At 40.5% G+C, this 21,034-nt stretch overlaps 1 protein-coding gene and 1 long non-coding RNA gene across 3 annotated transcripts in view; both read left to right on the top strand.

Moving 5' to 3' along the window:
• The first annotated feature begins 1,410 nt into the window (after nt 1-1,410).
• LOC118965387 lies at nt 1,411-9,309 on the top strand. Its single transcript, XR_005052716.1, has 3 exons — nt 1,411-1,760; nt 7,964-8,125; nt 8,318-9,309. It is a non-coding gene; the product is annotated as an uncharacterized LOC118965387 (long non-coding RNA).
• A 1,922-nt stretch (nt 9,310-11,231) lies between these two features.
• The window catches only part of LOC110528350 (metabotropic glutamate receptor 2), a 67,870-nt gene continuing 58,067 nt past the window's right edge, over nt 11,232-21,034 (top strand). Inside the window, exons 1-2 of one of the 2 annotated variants that reach the window (XM_036983940.1) lie at nt 11,240-11,334; nt 11,774-11,893. The gene's annotated coding sequence lies outside the window, so the exon portion shown is untranslated. Of the gene's footprint in view, nt 11,894-21,034 lie in introns of both variants that reach the window. The other variant, XM_036983941.1, reaches the window with a different exon arrangement.

The raw sequence follows: 21,034 nt of genomic DNA, 5'->3' as shown, positions 1-21,034 counted from the left end.
TTTTATCCATCACAACAACTTTCCTCTAGGTTGTTCAATTCAGTTGCTTTTTCACTCCTCGGTGAAATCAAGCCTAGTTGGTTGGTGTATACTTGTTCTCAGGCAAACGTCAAAGTGCTGCAAACACCCACTCTGATACTGATACAAGCCCTGTTTGCAATGTATGTTTCTATGTTGCTGTCAATTATTTCCAATGTGTACAAAACGTTAGGAACACCTGCTCTTTCCAAGACAGACTGACCAGGTGAAAACTATTATCCCTTATTGATGTCACATGTTTTAGAGGGTGAATGGGCAAGACAAAATATTTAAGTGCCTTTGAACAGGATATGGTAGTAGGTCCCAGGCGCACCGATTTGAATGTGTCAAGAACTGCAAACATGGTGGTTTTTCACACTCAACAGTTTCCTGTGTGTATCAAGAAAAATCTACCACCTGTGTAAAATAGTAAATATTGGCTACTTTTCAGAAAGTATTAACTTGTCCACTATCGGTATATCTATTTATTATGGCCATCGAAATGTTAGCTATTCAAATCAGATCCAACAATATCAATGGCTTAGAAATCCAGGAATTAAAAACAAAAACGCTGACGAAAAATCTGCAATTTGTATCCCTGCACAGCCTCATACAGGATCTAGATCATTTTTCTGACCTCTCTGCATTAAAACATAATTATGATTCGTGCACCATATTACCGATTGTTTTGCAATAAAACTAAGCTTTTACATGGCCCTGCCTACACCTAACAACTTGTTTTTTTATTTATTATATGACCAAAAAATACTCCTCTTTATTTGGAATGGCAAACCAGACAAAATTAAACGTGCCTATATATTTAATGAATTTGAAACTCGGAAGGGCAGAAATGATTAAATATTAAATCATTGCACCTTTCACTAAATGCTTCAGTCATACAAAAACTATACTTAAATCCAAACTGGTTCTCTAGCAGATTAGTAAGAATGGCATTTTTACCTTCATTCACACCTCTCACTTTCGGTTATTTGAAAAGGAAATCATCTCCAAAATATTGCCTGTTTTAAAACGAGCCATATAAATCTGGCTGTAATTTCAGTTTAATCCACCAGAAAAAAAAAACAGAACAAATATTATAACAAATATCACAGTATGGTTAAACTCAAATATACTAATTGATTTTTTTTTTTATTAAAAAAATTATTAAACGATATAATCTTTATGAATTATATCATAAATGGGACTGGTGGAGTTAAGTCTCACATGCAGTCAACAAAATATATGGAAATGTGTCCCGAACCTTGCCGAAGATGGTGCCTCTTCCTGTTCGGGCGGTGCTCGGCAGTCTTCGTCGCCGGCCTATTAGCTGCCATCGATTCCCTTTCCGTTTGTTTTGGTTATTTGGTAATTGGGTACACCTGTTTTGTATTAGGGTTTGTTTGTAGGGTATTTAAGGGCACTAGGCCCGCTGGGTATTTGTGCGGGCTTGTTTTTTTTTTTTTTGTTACGCTGTGTTTGATGGTGTGATTTATTCGTGTCTTTATTCTCCGGACTATTTTTGTCCTGTTGTTTGGACTGGCAATGTATATACGCCCTGTGTGTTGGCGTGACTGTTTTGTTGCGCTGGTGAATAAATTTGACAAACGACTGAACCCTGCTCTCTGCGCCTGATTCCACCCACCACTCCTAGTTGATCGTAACAAAATGTCTGCTCTCTCCAAAATTACAACCGATTGCAGCATTACCGCAACAATGGAGGAGGCAAGTGGAACAGGGAAAAGGTAAGGAACTTGACTGTTGGCCCTGCATTGAAGACCAAAATTGTGATAAATAAAAAAAGTGTGTCAGTTTCATTTAAGGACCAAAAAATGTACAGCTCCACCATACTGGTTGCAAAATAGTTGGGATGAGATTTTCCAATATACCGATTCCATGGCACATTTTTTATTTTTATTTCACCTTTATTTAACCAGGTAGGCTAGTTGAGAACAAGTTCTCATTTACAACTGCAACCTGCATTTTCAAAGATAAAGCATAGCAGTGTGAACAGACAACACAGAGTTACACATGGAGTAATCAATTAACAAGTCAATAACACAGAAAAAGAGTCTATATACATTGTGTGCAAAAGGCATGAGGAGGTAGGCGAATAATTACAATTTAGCAGATTAACACTGGAGTGATAAATGATCAGATGGTCATGTGCAGGAAGATATACTGGTGTGTAAAAGAGCAGAAAAGTAAATAAATAAAAACATTATGGGGATGAGGTAGGTAAATTGGGTGGGCTATTTACCGATAGACTATGTACAACTGCAGCGATCGGTTAGCTGCTCAGATAGCAGATGTTTAAAGTTGGTGAGGGAGATAAGTCTCCAACTTCAGGTTTTTTTTTTTTTTGGTTTTTTTTTGCGCAATTCGTTCCAGTCACAGGCAGCAGAGAACTGGAAGGAAAGGTGGCCAAATTAGGTGTTGGCTTTAGGGGTGATCAGTGAGATACACCTGCTGGAGCGCGTGCTACGGGTGGGTGTTGCCATCGTGACCAGTGACCTGAGATAAGGCGGTGCTTCACCTAGCATGGACTTGTAGATGACCTGGAGCCAGTGGGTCTGGCGACGACTATGTAGCGCGGACCAGCCGACTAGAGCATACAGGTCGCAGTGGTGGGTGGTATAAGGTGCTTTAGTAACAAAACTGATGGCACTGTGATAAACTGCATCCAGTTTGCTGAGTAGAGCACTTGAAGTTATTTTGTAGATGACATCGCCGAAGTCGAGGATCGGTAGGATAGTCAGTTTTACTAGGGTAAGTTTGGCGGCGTGAGTGAAGGAGGATTTGTTGCGGAATAGAAAGCTGACTCTAGATTTGATTTTGGATTGGAGATGTTTGATATGAGTCTGGAAGGAGAGTTTACAGTCTAGCCAGACACCTAGGTACTTATAGATGTCCACATATTCTAGGTCGGAACCATCCAGGGTGGTGATGCTAGTCGGGCGTGCGGGTGCAGGCAGCGAACGGTTGAAAAGCATGCATTTGGTTTTACTAGCGTTTAAGAGCAGTTGGAGGCCACGGAAGGAGTGTTGTATGGCATTGAAGCTCGTTTGGAGGTTAGATAGCACAGTGTCCAAGGAAGGGCCAGAAGTATACAGAATGGTGTCGTCTGCGTAGAGGTGGATCAGGGAATCGCCTGCAGCAAGAGCAACATCATTGATATATACAGAGAAAAGAGTCGGCCCGAGAATTGAACCCTGTGTGCCCCATAAAGACTGCCAGCGGACCAGACAACATGCCCTCCGATTTGACACAATGAACTCTGTCTTCAAAGTTGTTGGTGAACCAGGCAAGGCAGTCATCAGAAAAACCGAGGCTACTGAGTCTGCCGATAAGAATATGGTGATTGACAGAGTCGAAAGCCTTGGCAAGGTCGATGAAGACGGCTGCACAGTACTGTCTTTTATCGATGGCGGTTATGATATTGTTTAGTACCTTGAGCGTGGTTGAGGTGCACCCGTGACCGGCTCGGAAACCAGATTGCACAGCGGAGAAGGTACGGTGGGATTTGAGATGGTCAGTGACCTGTTTGTTGGCTAGGGTTTCGAAGACCTTAGATAGGCAGGGCAGGATGGATATAGGTCTGTAACAGTTTGGGTCCAGGGTGTCTTCCCCTTTGAATAGGGGGATGACTGCGGCAGCTTTCCAATCCTTGGGGATCTCAGATGTTATGAAAGAGAGGTTGAACAGGCTGGTAATAGGGGTTGCGACAATGGCGGCGGATAGTTTCAGAAATAAAGGGTCCAGATTGTCAAGACCAGCTGATTTCTACGGGTCCAGGTTTTGCAGCTCTTTCAGAACATCTGCTATCTGGATTTGGGTAAGGGAGAAGCTAGGGAGGCCGAGGTTGGAGTAGCCAGGAAGAAGGCATTGCCAGCCATTGAGAAATGCTTGTTGAAGTTTTCGATTATCATGGATTTATCAGTGGTGACCGTGTTACCTAGCCTCAGTGCTGTGGGCAGCTGGGAGGAGGTGCTCTTGTTCTCCATGGACTTTACAGTGTCCCAGAACTTTTTGGAGTTCGAGCTACAGGATGCAAATTTCTGCTTGAAAAAGCTGGCCTTTGCTTTCCTGACTGACTGCGTGTATTGGTTCCTGACTTCCCTGAACAGTTGCATATCGCGGGGACTATTCGATGCCATTGCAGTCCGCCACAGAATGTTTTTGTGCTGGTCGAGGGCAGTCAGGTCTGGAGTGAACCAAGGGCTTTATCTGTTCTTAGTTCTGCATTTTTTGAACGGAGCATGCTTATCTAAGATGGTGAGGAAGTTACTTTTAAAGAATGACCAGGCATCCTCAACTGACGGGATGAGGTCAATATCCTTCCAGGATACCCGGGCCAGGTCGATTAGAAAGGCCTGCTCGCAGAAGTGTTTTAGGGAGCGTTTGATAGTGATGAGGGGTGGTCGTTTGACTGCGGGCCCATAGCGGATACAGGCAATGAGGCAGTGATCGCTGAGATCCTGATTTAAAGACGGCGCAGGTGTATTTGGAGGGCCAGTTGGTCAGGATAACGTCTATGAGGGTGCCCTTGTTTACAGGTTTAGGGTTGTACCTGGTGGGTTCCTTGATGATTTGTGAGATTGAGGGCATCTAGCTTAGATTGTAGGACTGCTGGGGTGTTAAGCATATCCCAGTTTAGGTCATCTAACAGAACAAACTCCGAAGCTAGATGGGGGGGCGATCAATTCACAAATGCTGTCCAGGGCACAGCTGGGAGCTGAGGGGGGGTCGGTAGCAGGCGGCAACAGTGAGAGACTTATTTCTGGAGAGAGTAATTTTTAAAATTAGTAAACATTGACATGGTTTATGAACTGATACAAAACGACGCTGGAGAAAAACTCAACGTTTTTAATATGTAAATTATTATACAAAATTCTTGCAACCAATATAATGTTATATACAACCATCCCAGCTCTGCATATTTTGCTGCGAAGAGACAGAATCATTAGGTCACTTGTTTTGGTGCCGCCATACAGTATGTAGCCTGTTTTTGGTCGCAGGTTTGGGGATAGCAAAACAATTGCAACATCTACTTGGAGCTAACTCTGCAAATAACACTGCAGTGTGATTCTAAAAAGCATAGTCAATTGATAAATAATATAAACTTACTCTTAGTAAAAACAATGATTTCATTTACAATCTGTAGAAACTATGAGAATAGAAAGGTTGAGAAACGGTCCACCAGCGTTGGAGTCAACATGGGCCAGCACCCCTGTGGAACGCTTTCGACACCTTGTAGAGTCCATGCCCCGACGAATTGAGGCTGTTCTGAGGGCAAAAGGGGTGCAACTTAATATTAGGAGGGTGTTCCTAATGTTTTGTACACTCAGGTTGTGTGCAGGTGCACTTAGTTAAACATGCTTTTTTCCCCATAGGTTCACTAGGTGCAGGTGTGGACATTCCCCCTCAGGGTAGGTGTACTGAGGTTGTCTATTTGGCATGTGATGTGATGAACAGTGTGCATCCAAATGGCATCCTAAGGTTCTGGTCAAATGTAGTCAACAATTTGGGACTTAGACCATAATGACAAGGTTGATACCGACCCAGAGGGAGATGACATTTTGAGGGTCTTAATGCTGATATCAAACTGATTTGCCCATTTTTGCAGCTCTGGTAAACAACACTGTTCTCCCAAGAGTTTTGTTGGCGCTGTGTTACTAAGCAGAATTAATGAAAATGATGAGCATATAAAACATGTTTATCAACAAACACAGTTCTGCTATTTCTTTAAGGGTCACAACATAAGTAATTTCTATGTTCACTCAATTTCTAAATATTCAGTTGTATATTAGTTGCCTCAGAGTGCAAGACTCAAATGTTGGACCCAGTAAGACAGACTGAGAGGCCCTATACACACTCTAGTTGTACAACTGATGTCCAAAGCATTGGACACAACTGTTTTAGTACATCAGAAAGTTTTGGAAAAACCACACAATGGTTGTGTAAATATGTTTGTGCAGACAAACTCTGTTGCATCTTAAGAATATCAGTTGTGTATTGCAACTATGGTGTCAAAGGCCTTGTACATCACTTGCACATTAGGTTACAAAATTCTGGAAAATGTCAATAAATCCCCTGTTTTCTTTAAGATCCCAGTTGGAAGATTCCTAGATTCAGGAGGGAATAAGCAGGAAATCCGGAATGAGGATTTCTAGAAAACCAGGGAATACATTGAAAGTTCCTGGAATTATGCAACCCTTAGTTGTACAACCTATGTGTTTACAGGGCCTGAGAGAGAACCTCTGATATGGCACAAGTTGTACCAATCCGATTAAACAAATGGCACCCTAGTCCCTCTAGTGCACTACTTTTGACCATAGGCACTAGGGTACCATTTGGTAAAGACCTGTAGTGTGTATTTGCATTTCTGGTCTAATTGCTAATAATTATTATCTAGATTAGGAACATTGCAGCCCATGTGGTATACTGTTCTACTGTAGGAAGATGAGACAAATTAGGTTATATGTCAGAGAAGACATGCAATGTTGTGTTTTGTCATTATGCTAAATACTGCTTTGGGAGCTGTGTGCGTGTGTGTGTGCGCACAGTTTTCTCCCTCGCCAAATGTATGTTCTTAAAGAGTGGGTGCATACAGTATAATGGATGTAGTAAATATTTCCTCCTTGTAACAGGCCTCCAAAATATATTACATATTTTCACAGGCTTGCATCCTCACCATTTTAATAATGAAATCTGTTCATAAGGTGTTTCAAATGTCCCAATTGTTTCTAACCTCAAGCTAAACGTATGAATAAGTTCATTAGCCCTACGGTACAGTATATTGCTAGCAATAGGTTTTGGCTTGGTCTGAACAAACAAACAAGTATAGCTAAAAGTTAGGTAACTCAGATTAATTCATAGTAATTTATAGAGCATTCTCTGAATTGTGTGATTAAATTGATGAACTCTACAGCAGAGGAGGCTGGTGGGAGGAGCTATAGGAGGACAGGCTCATTGTAATGGCTGGAATGGAATTAATGGAACAGAGTCAAATGTGGTTTTCAAATGTTTGATGAATTTGATTGGATTACAATGAGCCCGTCCTCCTACAGCTCCCCCCACCAGCCTGCTATGCCCTACAGTGTCTGGTGAAATAAGGTGAAAAATAGTGAGCAGGGAAAGGATGGTTGCTTCCCAAAAGGCACCCTATTTCCATCCCTATGGGTCATGGTCAAAGGTAGTACACTAAATCGGGAATAGGGTACCATTTGGGACATATCTGTAGTAATTCACCCTGGAACAGTGCAAAGTCCAGAGTTGCAAGCACCCCACTGTGGCTGAGCTTGGTACTGCATTACCACCTATTTTTACTGTAACCATTGATATGAAAGAACATGGTTTGGTAAGTAAATTAATAAGTGCAAGCAGAGATATGTTTTGGATAAAAATGTACTTGCATTTTTCATGACCCACCTACCACAACATGCATTCATCCTTCTCCAAATGATGGAACAACCGAGCGAGCGAGAGAGACACACACAGACAGTTATTTTGTTATTCCTACTTTTTGGTTCTTAGCCTAATACAACATCTAGATGTTTCATCACAGTGAGTGACCACTGGACAGGAAGTCTTTGATAGACCGTGTTCTATAATCCCCCAGGACATTAATCAACATGCTTCTATCTACCATCCTCCTTTCTCTCCCTCCTCCCCAGAGCTCCCTGACATTGTAATGTTAAACTAAAAGTCTATTTCAGGAGGAAATTGGTCCCTTTGTGTTAGCAGAGGGGGGATTGTGCAACAAACAAATACCAACCCCTTGTCATTTGAATTACCTCTCTCTCTCTCTTTCCCACTGAAAACAAACTTTTCTGTTTGTCCCGAGGTGAGAAAGAGAGACAGGAAAGAGAGAGACAGGTAATGAAATAAGTTCATTTGAGATTGAATGATTTGGTATTCTTATGTTGTTTCCTGTTCTTGTTTCCAGATTTTCTCTTAATTGGTTGTGTCCCCATTCAGACGAGCTGACAACAAAAGACGACTGGAGAAGGGGAGGAAAGACAGAATGAAAGAGAGGGGGGGGTGAGGACTTCATGAGCACTTCCTCTGTGACAGATTATGCAACAGTCATTTGGTTGATGTTATACCGGTAGGTGTTATAACACCATTGAAGAAATTCAACAAAAGTGTTATGAAATAGCCTGCCGGCTCTGGACTGGCTGAGACAATATCATCAAGTTTTTAAGGTCAAAGTCTGTAGTCTATAAAGAATTATAATAGGCAGTGATGAACTCTATCTCTCTCCCTTTCTCTTGCTCTTACTTCTCCTGACTGTGTTCAGGACATTCTGGTGGGAATCCGCCACACCTCATCCAGTTCCAGCCTATCCAAACAGCTGTTCACAACAGCTGCACCATTGAGTGGCCCAAACACAGTCCTCTGTCCACCTGCCACCTACAAGCTCTACCTCTCTCTCCCTCTCTACCTCTGTCTACCTCTCTCTCCATTGCTCCCCTATTCCCATAAATTTGTCATTACACAAGTAGAGAGCTAAAAATAACTAACCTGTTTTTAAAAATTTATTTTAATTGTATTTATTTCACCTTTATTTAACCAGGAAAGCTAGTTGAGAACAAGTTCTCATTTACAACTGCGACCTGGCCAATATAAAGCAAAGCAGTTTGACACATACAACACAGTTACACATGGAATAAATAAACATACAGTCAATAATACAGAAGAAAAATATTTATACATTTAAAAAAATGTCACACACAAAAACTCCCCTCAGTAGTATAGTCAAATAGATAGTTTATTGTTGACGAGGGAGTTGTCTGGCGTTTCCAGTTTTCTAACCACAGTTTACTAAGATGAGCAATAAGCCACTCCCCTCTCAGCTTTCTGACCACAATGTCCAGTGACAAGTACACTCACTCACAGACAAACTAATACACTTGTTGCATATTAATAACATCTGTATGTGTGTGCGTGCGTCTGTGTGAACAATGGATGAGAACACTACAACTCAAAACCACAGAATGGTGTGTGATTTATACATTATTGGTGTTAATCAAATATAACTCATCTATAAAGGGAGTTTAAGCACTTCAACTCACACTCATTTGTGTTCTAAAATGGCATGTCTTTAGACAGCTGACGGAAGACTTCTGACAATTATGATATAATAGTAGGCTAGGCTACCCTTCCGTATGCATGATGACTCCATTCCTCCTGTTAAAGTATCCACTAAATTTAGATAGGGGGAGGGGGGGGGGTAGTTGCCCAGATGGTAGTTGGTAGCCTATCCATGACAGTGCACTGGACAGGCACTCATTAAACACAGCCAATGGAACCTCTTCACACTAACTAACAGAAGGCATTAGTCCTATAGGCTACAGTCCTGTAATCGAATGGAAATGGAAGGACACCAGTCTAATCTCCATAGTATCCAAGCCAGGCAAAGATTATTGGAAAAAATGTGAATTTAAATACTGAAGTTTGGAAAGTCTTTGACGCTTAAGAAGAGACATGAGATTGAGCAATTGGAATAAAGTTCCATGAATGTGTTGTGGTTATTAACAGCCTAATGTTATAAGTGAAGCCTAGTAGCACAACGATAAAGACCATCAAATGCATTTGGTGGATATCGGATTTAATGAGAGGGGGATTGTATTATTTTTTTTGGAAAGGCATTCCATGAAGGACCTAAATTAATATTTACAGCAGCAACGATTAATGTACAGTACCAGTCAAAAGTTTGGACACACCTACTCATTCCATGTTTTTTCTTTATTTTTACTATTTTCTACATTGTAGAGGAATAGTGAAGAAATCAAAACTATGAAATAACACATATGGGATCATATAGTAACCAAAAAAAGTGTTAAACAAATCAAAACATATTTTATATTTGGGATACTTCAAAGTAGCCTCCCTTTGCCTTAATACCAGCTTTGCACACTCTTGGCATTCTCTCAACCGGCTTCGTGAGGTAGTCATCTGGAATGCATTTCAATAAACAGGTGTGCCTTGTTAAAAGTTCATTTGTGAAATTTCCTTTCCTTCTTAATGCGTTTGAACCAATCAGTTGTGTTGTGACAAGGTAGGGGTGGTATACAGAATATAGCCCTATTTGGTAAAAGACCAAGTCCATATTATGGAACAGATAAAATAAGCAAAGAGAAACGACAGTCCATCATTACTTTAAGACGTGAAGGTCAGTCAATCCGGAAGATTTCAAAGAACTTTGAAAATGTCTTCAAGTGCAGTCGCAAAAACTATCAAGCTCTATGATGAAACTGGCTCTCGTGAGGACTGCCACAAGAAAGGAAGACCTAGAGTTACCTCTGCTGCAGAGAATAAATGAATTAGTTATCTGCACCTCTGATTCTAGCCCAAATAAATGCAGAGTTCAAGTAATAGACATATCTCAACATAGACTGCACTACTAAAGGACACCAATAATAAGAAGAGACTTGCTTGGGTCAAGAAACATGAGCAATGGGCATTAGACTGGTGGAAATCTGACCTTTGGTCTGATGAGTCCAAATTTGAGATTTTTACAATTCAAGGCACACTTAACCAGCACGGCTACCACAGCATTCTGCGGCAATACGCCACCCCATCTGGTTTGCGCTTAGTGGGACTGGCATTTTTTCAACAGGACAATGACCCAAAACACACCTCCAGGTTTGTGTAAGGGCTACTTGACCAAGAAGGAGAGTGATGGTGCTGCGTCAGATGACCTGGCCTCCACAATCACCCGACTTCAACCAAATTGAGATGGTTTGGGATGAGTTGGACCGCAGAGTGAAGGAAAAGAAGTCAACAAGTGCTCAGTATATGTGGGAACTCCTTCAAGGCTATTGGAAAAGCATTCCTCATGAAGCTGGTTGAGAGAATGCCCAAGTGTGTGCAAAGCTGTCATCGAGGCAAAGGGTGGCTACTTTGAAGAATATAAAATATATTTAGATTTGCTTAACACTTTTTTTGGTTAGTACATGATACCTTATGCATTATTTCATATTTGTAATGTCTCTACTATTATTGTATAATGTAGAAATTAATAAAATAGTAGAAAACAGTACCAAACTTTTGACTGGTACTGTAAATAAATGTACAACTAGTATTTTATGAATAGTAATAACAGACTGCAACCTGCATTCCAAGCACAACTGCTATACACCAAGCAACTTGCGCCCGAGACTACAAAGCAGAGAGGTTGGTCTGAGCTGAAGATTATCAACGTCGCGTGTCCACTGTCCTCCTCAATAGTCAGGGTGTGTGCCTGTTTCTAAGTTGATCCTGATGAACTCCAGCGCATAGAAGGATCTCTCTCTCCCGCTCTCTGCTATGAAGGTATTTCATTCGAAGTGACACAATAGGCAAGAATGTTATAATCGTATTATTAAATGGCGCGTGATGTGTACATTTGCTAATGACAATTCTAAGCTTTGGAATATTTTTCACAGCTTCGTGGTTTTGAATAGCGCTTGCCGAGACATTTAGGAACATTTTGAATTTATGTAACTGTATAGGCCTACTTGACCATCTACTCTGGTCGGTCTGTCCGTTTAAAGTCATAAAGTCATAGTAGCCTACTATATACACTCGGCACGTGTAACTTTGATCACAACTATGTGGTCAACAACGTAGAGGAATTTGCTACCCGTGTCAATCTGAACTCGATTTCAGAACCAAGGACAGTTCCCACCTGCTCCACCTGGGAGACCGACGCGCGAGGTTTCCCGACTTCCGGACTCAATTTGTCTTAAAAGTTCTTGTACTATTTCAAAAGTCATAGGTCCACACAACTTTGGAAAGAAGGGGCTTGAAGGGTCATCATTTTGGTGGGATCGGATGACTGGACCTCGAAGTCTTGATAAGGCTACGACAAGATTTTAATAAATGCTACCAGGTAAGAAATTAACTCCTGTTTTAGGCTAGGCTACTCACAGCACGCCAGTTTGATCACAAATACTTTTGCATCTATATAGCACGAGCTGACGCATTGCTTACACGCACATTATTTAATGCTCTTTCTACATCTCTATAGCCTACAATACATGATAGTCTAATGATAACAGCGCTATTACAACATGTGGATTGTTAAGAATACAGGGAATAAAGAACAGGATAGCTACGGTCTGTAGCTGACTGTCTTGGCACAAATAGCTGTTTATTTTACCACCATATCAATGTAGGTTTACGCATTCTAGCCCTATGCTATATGGCAACATTATGCAATTTATGGAAATAGCCTACACATAGACTATTTTCTATTCTAAGACAGATTATGAATTTACAAGCTGTTTGAATATAATTTTGAATCAATTGTTAATAAACACAGGCACATGTAGTTGCCACTTCCACTGGAGTCACATTATCTAATACAAAGTGTGACAGGTCAGAATAATTACTTAAGTCAGTATAATTTTTGAATGAAATATTCTTAGGTCCATTGTTTATTACTTAATTATAGCCAAGTTATTGCACACCGGTAGGCTATACAGAAATTGCACACAGGTTTACGACGCAAATATTTAAGAGTTATGATGATAACTTGGTCTTTAGAGCAAGGCATTTTATTTGAATTGTATTGAGTGCCGAGCTGGAGATGCAGGCGGTAGCCTGCAAACAGAGAAATATACCAATCACACACCAAAAACTGCCAGTGACAAACAATAATAGCCACACTGCATGAGACGTCAGATATCTGCTCTAAAATGTAATGCTCACCATACCAGCAGATAAGGTAGGCCTATAGGTCACCATAGGGTAGCAGCAGGCGCTATATTAATACATTGTTAGATAACATTATGTGGTAAACAGGTAGGATTTGACTTTAATATGTTGTTGAGGCGAATTGGATTTTGTCTGGTTTCTCTTCTAGCTGTAGACCACTAACTCTGTCCTCTCTGTTATTTCTGTCATCATCTAAATAGAAGGGAATTATTTCCTCTGGTCTCGAGAGAATGCATAGAAAGCTTTTACCGTGGGTGTTATTTCCATGTATAAAACGAACCGTTCGTCAGTCGAAATGACCAACCGGCGTGTTGGAGGTTTAAGCCACATGACTTTCTGCTGATTTCACAGGGCAAGCTTTTGAGCGTGATGATTTGAGTACACTTGCCCAGGTCTTGTAATTTGTCCAAATGTATGATTTCCTCTTGAACATCACTTCACTAAATTCAAATGCATGTATGTCACAGAAATGATTGCCATATGAGCAATGTTAACTCTCCTCAGAAACTGACATAGATCCGCTATAGGCATATGTAAATGGAATTCATTTTATTGAGCTCCATTCCTCTTCATGAAACACCTTCAAAATACCTTCCTTCCTTTTTTGAAGTGACACCCATTGTGTGTTGTGTCTCTTCTCACTATACAGCGCCAATAGCCCCATTCATTTCATGTAGAAAGAGTCAAAAGCCTCTTATCACCCCACTGAAAGTAGGTCCTAGTTGGAGGACTTCTTTTTGGATTGAGCCCAAAACCCTCCTGTGTGAATTTGACACGCAGTCACTAATGCACTATATTGTAGCCTACAATGGCTATTCAATCACACAATTTGGTTTGAATAGGCTTCTGTTTATGGAGTGCAGATTTTTGATACATTCACAAAAAAACACCAGTTGGCCTTCTGAATGTCCCTGTGTGAGAGCTACTTGAAATCTGAAGTACCTATCAGAGTTGGATTCAGCCACTGAACTTTTTGAGTTCCTTTTGAAGCCTATTGAGTCATGGGCATTCTCACACTGTGCTGGTGAAAATTACCTAGCAACACAGAGATGAGTGTCGGGGGAAGGACTTGAAGTTAACATTTTGGCTCATTTTGAGGAAAAATGGAATTGATCAGCATTTATTTTTGTGTATGTGTTTGTGTGCATGCGTGTGTGTGTTTGTGTGCATGCGTGTGTGTGTTTTGTGTGGATGCGTGTGTGTGTTTGTGTGCATGCGTGTGTGTGTGTGTGTGTGCATATGTGTGTGTGTTTTGATTGAGAGATGAAATGGAGCACATAAACATAACTAGTCACATGGAGAGATAAGAAAGCTGGAAAGGTGCTGTATCACATAGGTAAATCCAATCATGATTATTTCCGTCACAAATAGATTCCACCTTTAAGCTTATCTGTCTAGAATAAGAAGTGTTATCCCCTTATGATTGCAGGTGTTATTTCCATTCATCAACACAAGGTGTCTATTGATGTTTTAGGGTGTGAGTAATTGTTACCTTCAGAACTACTCACACCCCTTGCCCTTTTCCACATGTTGTTGTCGATTCTGTGTCTTATTGTTTTTAGATTTTTTATTTGTATTTTTTGCAATTGATTAAAAAATGAAAACCTGAAATGTTTGAGTCAATAAGTATTCAAACACATTGTTTTGGCAAGCCTAAATAAGTTCAGAAGTAAAGATTTGCTTAACAAGTCACATAATAAATTGCATGGACTCACTCTATGTGTAATAATAGTGTTTAACATAATTTTTGAATGACTAAATAGTCTCTGTACCCCACACATACAATTATCTGTAAAGTCCCTCAGTTGAGCAGTGAATTTCAAACACAGATCCAACCACAAAGACCATGGATGTTTTCCAACGCCTCGCAAAGAAGGTCACCTATTGGGAGATGGGTAAAACAAAAGCAGACATTGAATATCCCTTTGAGCATGGTGAAGTTATTAATTACACTTCGGATGGTGTTTCAATACACCCAGTCACTACAAAGATACGGGCGTCCTTCCTAACTCAGTTAACGTAAAGGAAGGAAACCCGCTCAGGGATTTCACCATGAAGCTGATGGTAACTTTAAAACAGTTACAGAGTTTAATGGCTGTGATAGGAAAAAACTGAGGATGGATCAACAACATTGTAGTTACTCCACAATACTTAACGTAATTGCAGAGTGAAAATGAAGAAGCCTGTACAAAATATACATCCTTTTTGCAATAAGGCACTAAAGTAAAACTGCAAAAAGTGTGGCAAAGAAATGTACTTTATGTCCTGAATACAAAGCATTATGTTTGGGGCAAATCCAACACAACACGTCACTGAGTACCACTATTCATATTTTCAAGCATGGTGGTGGCTGCATTAAGTTATGGGTATGTTTGTCATCGGCAAAGACTAGGGAGTGTTTTTGGATAAAAATAAATGGAATAGAGCTAAGCACAGTCAAAATCCTAGAGGAACACCTGGTTCAGTCTGCTTTCCAACAGACATTAGGAGACAAATTCACCTTTCAGTGGGACAAAAACCTAAAACACAAGGCCAAATATACACTAGAGTAGCTTACCAAGACGACATTGAATATGTCTAGTTACAGTTTTGAAAATATATGTCAAGACTTGAAAATGGCTGTCTAGCAATGATCAAAAAGCAACTTAAGGGAGCTTGAGAATTATTTTTAAATACATTTTAAATATATTGTACAATCCACGTGTGCGAAGCTCTTAGAGACGTACCCAGAAAAACTGACAGCTGTAATCACTGCCAAAGGTGCTCCTACAAAGTGTTGACTTTGAGTGGTGTTAATACTTAGGTAAATTTGATATTTCTGTACTTCATTTTCAATAAATTATCAAAAATGTCTAAAAACATGTTTTCACTTTGTCATTATGGGGTATTGTGTGTAGATGGGTGAGAAACAACATCCATTTAATCCATTTGGAATTCTGTCTGTAACCAAACAAAATGTGGAATAAGTCAAGGGGTATGAATTATTTCTGAAGGCACTGTATGTATTATGTATTCAATATTTATATACATCTTAGCATGAATTGTTTAATTGTTTCTTCATTGAAATGTTAAAACAAATTAAGAACCTATGCCATTATTTTTAACATTACAGACTGCTCATCAATCATACTTAAACCAATGACTATATAATACTTAGTATACTCACACCGGCCAATCATACTCATACCAATGGTAATACCCATTATATTACCAATGTTATGATATACAAAATCAGGCATATTTAATCTATGAAGGCTGTTTTTGAGCAGTGCCTTGAGCAGCTGGGCTCTCTGTCTGAGGGCTAACCAGGCTTAGGCTCCTTCTGGCTCCACCATGTGTTGTATGATGGTGTTCAGGTCCGTTAGGGAGGTGGGGTCAGTCCGTTCAACACGGGCTGCTGTCTGACATCTCATCGCCTGATCAGGGTGCCACTTGACAGAGCATGGGGACATCTACCAACTAATGAAGGTGTCATGCTCCAAGATAACATTGAGGTTCATATGAAGATGCCATGCTCTTTTTACCAAAAGGACATCAACACCCATGTAAAGGTGCCACACACCATTGTCTTCCAAGAGGACATAATCATTTGTTCTTAAACGACTCACCTGGATAAATAAAGGTTCAATAAATAAAAACATAAAAATTATACATCACCGTCCATATGAAGGTGCCATCATGCACCATTTACCAAGATGACAAGCTGCAAAATATTTGACCTGAATGTCCAGCACAGTAGAATCTATTCTAGACTGTTCTACATCAATGTATTCACACGCTTCTGCTGCCCACAGTTGATGCAAGCAGAAGCTTAATTGGGACTCTTTGTACAGTTGAAGCCAGTGAACTATACTGTACCAACTGTCATCTGTATGATCTTCAAGACCTGTGTTTGGTTGAAACACATGCTCAAAGCAACAACTGTACTTAGTCACTCAATAGTTGGTTGTTATTTGTATCCAAGATAGAGGTACATTGTATTGGAGGCGGTTGACTAATGTAGCCTATGTTGCTAGAGTGATCTGAGTTGGAGAGACAAACAGCTTTTCCATGCACGTGATGTGAGGCTGGTGTGGGGCGGGTACTGTATGTATGTGCTATCTGGCTACCTGAGGGTTCAAAGCGGAGCAAGGCACACTGTTTTCTCTTTTTGAACTCCTGTTTCACAGGGAATAATTGTGCAGAGACAGCTGGGTAGGGAGGAAACGGTTCTCTTGGCTGCCGAGTGCAATCGTGACGGCCGATTCTGCCACGAGCCAGATTTAATGTGATCAAGGCCTGATAGAAGATACCTAAGAACTAAGAGGAGGCTGAGCGAGCGTCGACGGTTGTAGCAGTAGCTCCAAATCACGTCAAATTACTCTTGGTTTTCTCTGTCTGTTTTCTATCTCCTGTTTCAGGAAAATGATAAGTACGGCCTCTGCTAAGTGGCAAATGTTTCCTTAATATTGTCACTAATAGGGCCGGGAGGTCCGTGGGGCGACAATTGGCCTAGCGTCGTCCGGGTTAGGGAGGGCTTGGCCGGTAGGGATACCCTTGTCTCATTGCCCACCAGCGACTCCTGTGACGGGCCGAAACATCCAAAGCATGACTTTCGACCTTTGTCTCTCCCTTGTAGCGATGAGACAAGATAGTAGCTACTATTGGATACCACGTAATTGGGGAGAAAAAGGGGGTTAAAAAAATCATTTTTTTAAAATAAATAATAAAAATATTTGTCACTAATATAATTTGATATTTCTACCTACCTCCAATCTTCAAGCTTATGTGTCCCCAAATCTCTTCAGACAAAAATCCACTCTTGGATCAAAATGTTGGATAACTGAGCCAAATTAATGTGTCAGCATGCTATATCTGTAGGAGACTTGTAGGATACTTTTTTTTAGGACTTTTAGCATCTATGCCAGTCAGTCCTTAGACCTTACCTTGACCTAGTTCCTGTCCCTTCTTGGTCTTCCTGCTTGGCACTGATTTGTCCATTAAACTCCCATTCTCAGATGGGCTCGGCGAATTGAGAGCCCCCACCGAACCCATCTGGTCCAAGAGACAGTCGAGCGTGATGATTCGATTTCTAACATCAATAAAACTGTTTTGGCTCACCTGGACCCCATAGCTCATGCTGGAAGACTGTGGCTCAGTCCCAATAAATTGTTCACTACTCCCCACACAGTTTTAAGCATTGGATTGGTGTTAGGCATTGGCTAGAGGGAGTTGTCATATACCAGCCATATCCTTCAAATGTATGAAGGTAAGTGAAGAAGTACACACTTCAAGAGAAAGGAGATATTATTGGAATGCACAATATGAGGCAGGAAGAAGGATCTGGCTGGCATATATGTAGGCTTCATGATCTCACCATGCCAATCACAAAGAAGAAGATACTATACAATGAATGATAGTAAAAAGATTTGAATCACCTCAAATTCAATTTTGGGCAATAAGGCAAACTCCATCATTCATTGAATCAGATGGCTCATTCATCACAAAACCCACTGATATTGACAACTAGTGTGGAGGTGAAAAATATGATTATTGTCTATCAACAATGATAACCCACCTGGTTCTAACAACTTGGATGGAAAATTACTGAGGGCAATAGCGGACAATATTGCCACTCTTATTTGCCATATCTTCAATCTAAGCCTACAAGAAAGTGTGTGCCCTCAGGCCTGGAAGGAAGCAAAAGTCATTACGCAACCCAATAATAGTAAAGCCCCCTTTTCTGTCTCAAATAGCTGACCAATCAGCTTGTTACCAACCCTTAGTAAATGTTTGGAAAAAATTGTGTTTGACCAGATACAATGCTATTTTACAGTAAACAAATTGACAAGAGACTTTCAGCACGCTTATAGGGAAGGACATTCAACATGCATGGCAGAGAAATTGCTAATACAATTATTGTCGGGGCTGTCTTGTTAGACTTTAGAGCGGCTTTTGACATTATTGGTTATAGCCTGCTGCTGGAAAAACATATGTTTTATGGCTTTACACCCCCTGCTATATTGTGGATAAAGAGTTACCTGTCTAACAGAACACAGAGGGTGTTCTTTAATGGAAGCCTCTCCAACATAATCCAGGTAGAATCATGAATTCCCCAGGGTAGCTGTCTAGGCCCCTTACTTTTATCAATCTTTACTAACGACATGCCACTGGCTTTGAGTGAAGCCAGTGTGTCTATGTTTAAGTATGACTATATACAGTATTTCTAAAACTAAAAGCATTGTATTTGGGACAAATCATTCACTAAACCCTAAACTTCAACTTAATCTTGTAATGAGTAATGTGGAAATTCAGCAAGTTGAGGAGACTAAACTGCTTGGAGTAACCTGGATTGTAAACTGTCACTTCAAAACATGTTGATGGAACAGTAGCTAAGATTGGGAGAAGTCTGTCCATAATAAAACACTACTTTGCCTTCTTAACAACACTATCAATAAGGCAGGTCCTACAGGCCCTAGTTTTGTCACGCCTGGACTACTGTCCAGACAAGTGGCCAGGTGCCACAAAGAGGGACTTAAGAAAATTACAATTGGCTCAGAACAGGGCAGCACGATTATATGTACATGGAGAGCTAACATTAATAATATGCATGTCAATCTCTCATGGCTCAAAGGAGAGGAGAGATTGACTTCATCACTACTTGTTTTTGTGAGAAGTATTGACATGCTGAATGCAGAGCTGTCTGTTTAAACTACTACCACACAGCTCGGACACCCATGCACACCCCACAAGACATGCCACCAAAGGTCTCTTCACAATCCCAAAGTCTAGAACAGACTATGGGAGGCACACAGTACTACGTAGAGCCATGGCTACATGGAACTCTATTCCTCATCAGATAACTGATGCAAGCAGTAGAATCAGATTTAAAAAACAGATAAAAATACACCTTATGGAACAGCGGGGACTGTGAAGAGACATACACACAGGCACAGACACAAGCTTACACATACACATGATAAGACACGCACTCTACACACAATCGAATCCCCGAGCTGACAAGGTAAAAATCTATCGTTCTGCCCCTGGGCAAAGCAATAAGGCACGAGGGGGTGTGGTATATGGCCAATATACCACGGCTAAGGGCTGTTCGTAGGCACGACGCATTAGCCATATACCACAAACCACGAGGTGCTTTATTGCTCTTTTATTTTTTTTTAACTGGTTAATAAGGTAATTAGAGCAGTAAAAATAAATGTTTTGTCATACCTGTGGTATACGGTCTGATATACCACGGCTGTCAGCCAATCAGCATTCAGGGCTCGAACCGCCCAGTTTATAAAGACATTTATATATTTGGAATTTATCTAGCATTGTTGAGTATTCATATCTGATTGGCTTGAAGGGCATTCTAGAGCGTGCATTATTTCCCTATAATGCATGTTATATCAGCATTGTAGAATTCAATGGCTATAGTTCATTCTTACATGTTTTATATTCAAGCTGCTTTTGAAAGCAAAAGTTGAATTGAAAACAGTATTGGCATTGTTGAATTCAATTTTTATAATAGCAACCTAGGACTGATGGTTTGGTTAGCTAACGTCTGTTTGTTTGGATACCAAGGCAACTACTGTAGCTATCTTGTAAACTTGGAGCTACTTCAGTGGGTTTCTAATAAATTTCTACCAGCAAATTAACTCATTTCTAGAGAAAATGATTTAAATTATAGCATATAAAGGGATAATCAACTCGGGGCTCTATGCATTCTCAGCTAGGGCGTTGTGGAACACCTTTAACGTCGTTCATTATTTTCCATAGAATGCATAGCCCCTCGTTGATTATCCCTTACGTAGTGGTGAGTTTCTGTAGAGATGGCATATTCAGCAGCAATCATTGCACTTGTTCCGGCTAATTTGCATCATTGCCTGTTGCTGTGTCTGCTGCTGGGGTGTGGCTGAATACTATCACGCACACACGCACGCACACACACAAGAGATGCACCAGGGGCCCACACACAGGAAGAGTGACAGGAAATTATATATGTTACATATTCACACTGTGACCATAAATTACTACTAACTTTAGCCTAGCTAGAGGAGTAGATGGGCACATTCCCTCTGTACTAGAAATGCAAAGTACTTTGATAGGGAAGTTTTACATTACACAGTGTACTGCACTACGTTATTTAGAAAATGTTTAAGATTAAGAAGTTTGTCATGACAAACAGTGTTACATGAACTTCTCTATAATGTCTACTATAATGGATCAGAGCTAGGCAAAGTTGATCAACATCCGTACCCTTATAGCCTATACCAGTGAACAAAACTGGTCGACAGGACATCAATTCAACTGCAAAACTGGTTGAGATTATGTA

The sequence above is a fragment of the Oncorhynchus mykiss genome, chromosome 7 (genome assembly GCF_013265735.2).
Source record: "Oncorhynchus mykiss isolate Arlee chromosome 7, USDA_OmykA_1.1, whole genome shotgun sequence".
In the NCBI taxonomy this organism is placed as follows: Eukaryota; Metazoa; Chordata; class Actinopteri; order Salmoniformes; family Salmonidae; genus Oncorhynchus; species Oncorhynchus mykiss.
This window is presented reverse-complemented; position numbering and strand designations above follow the sequence as displayed.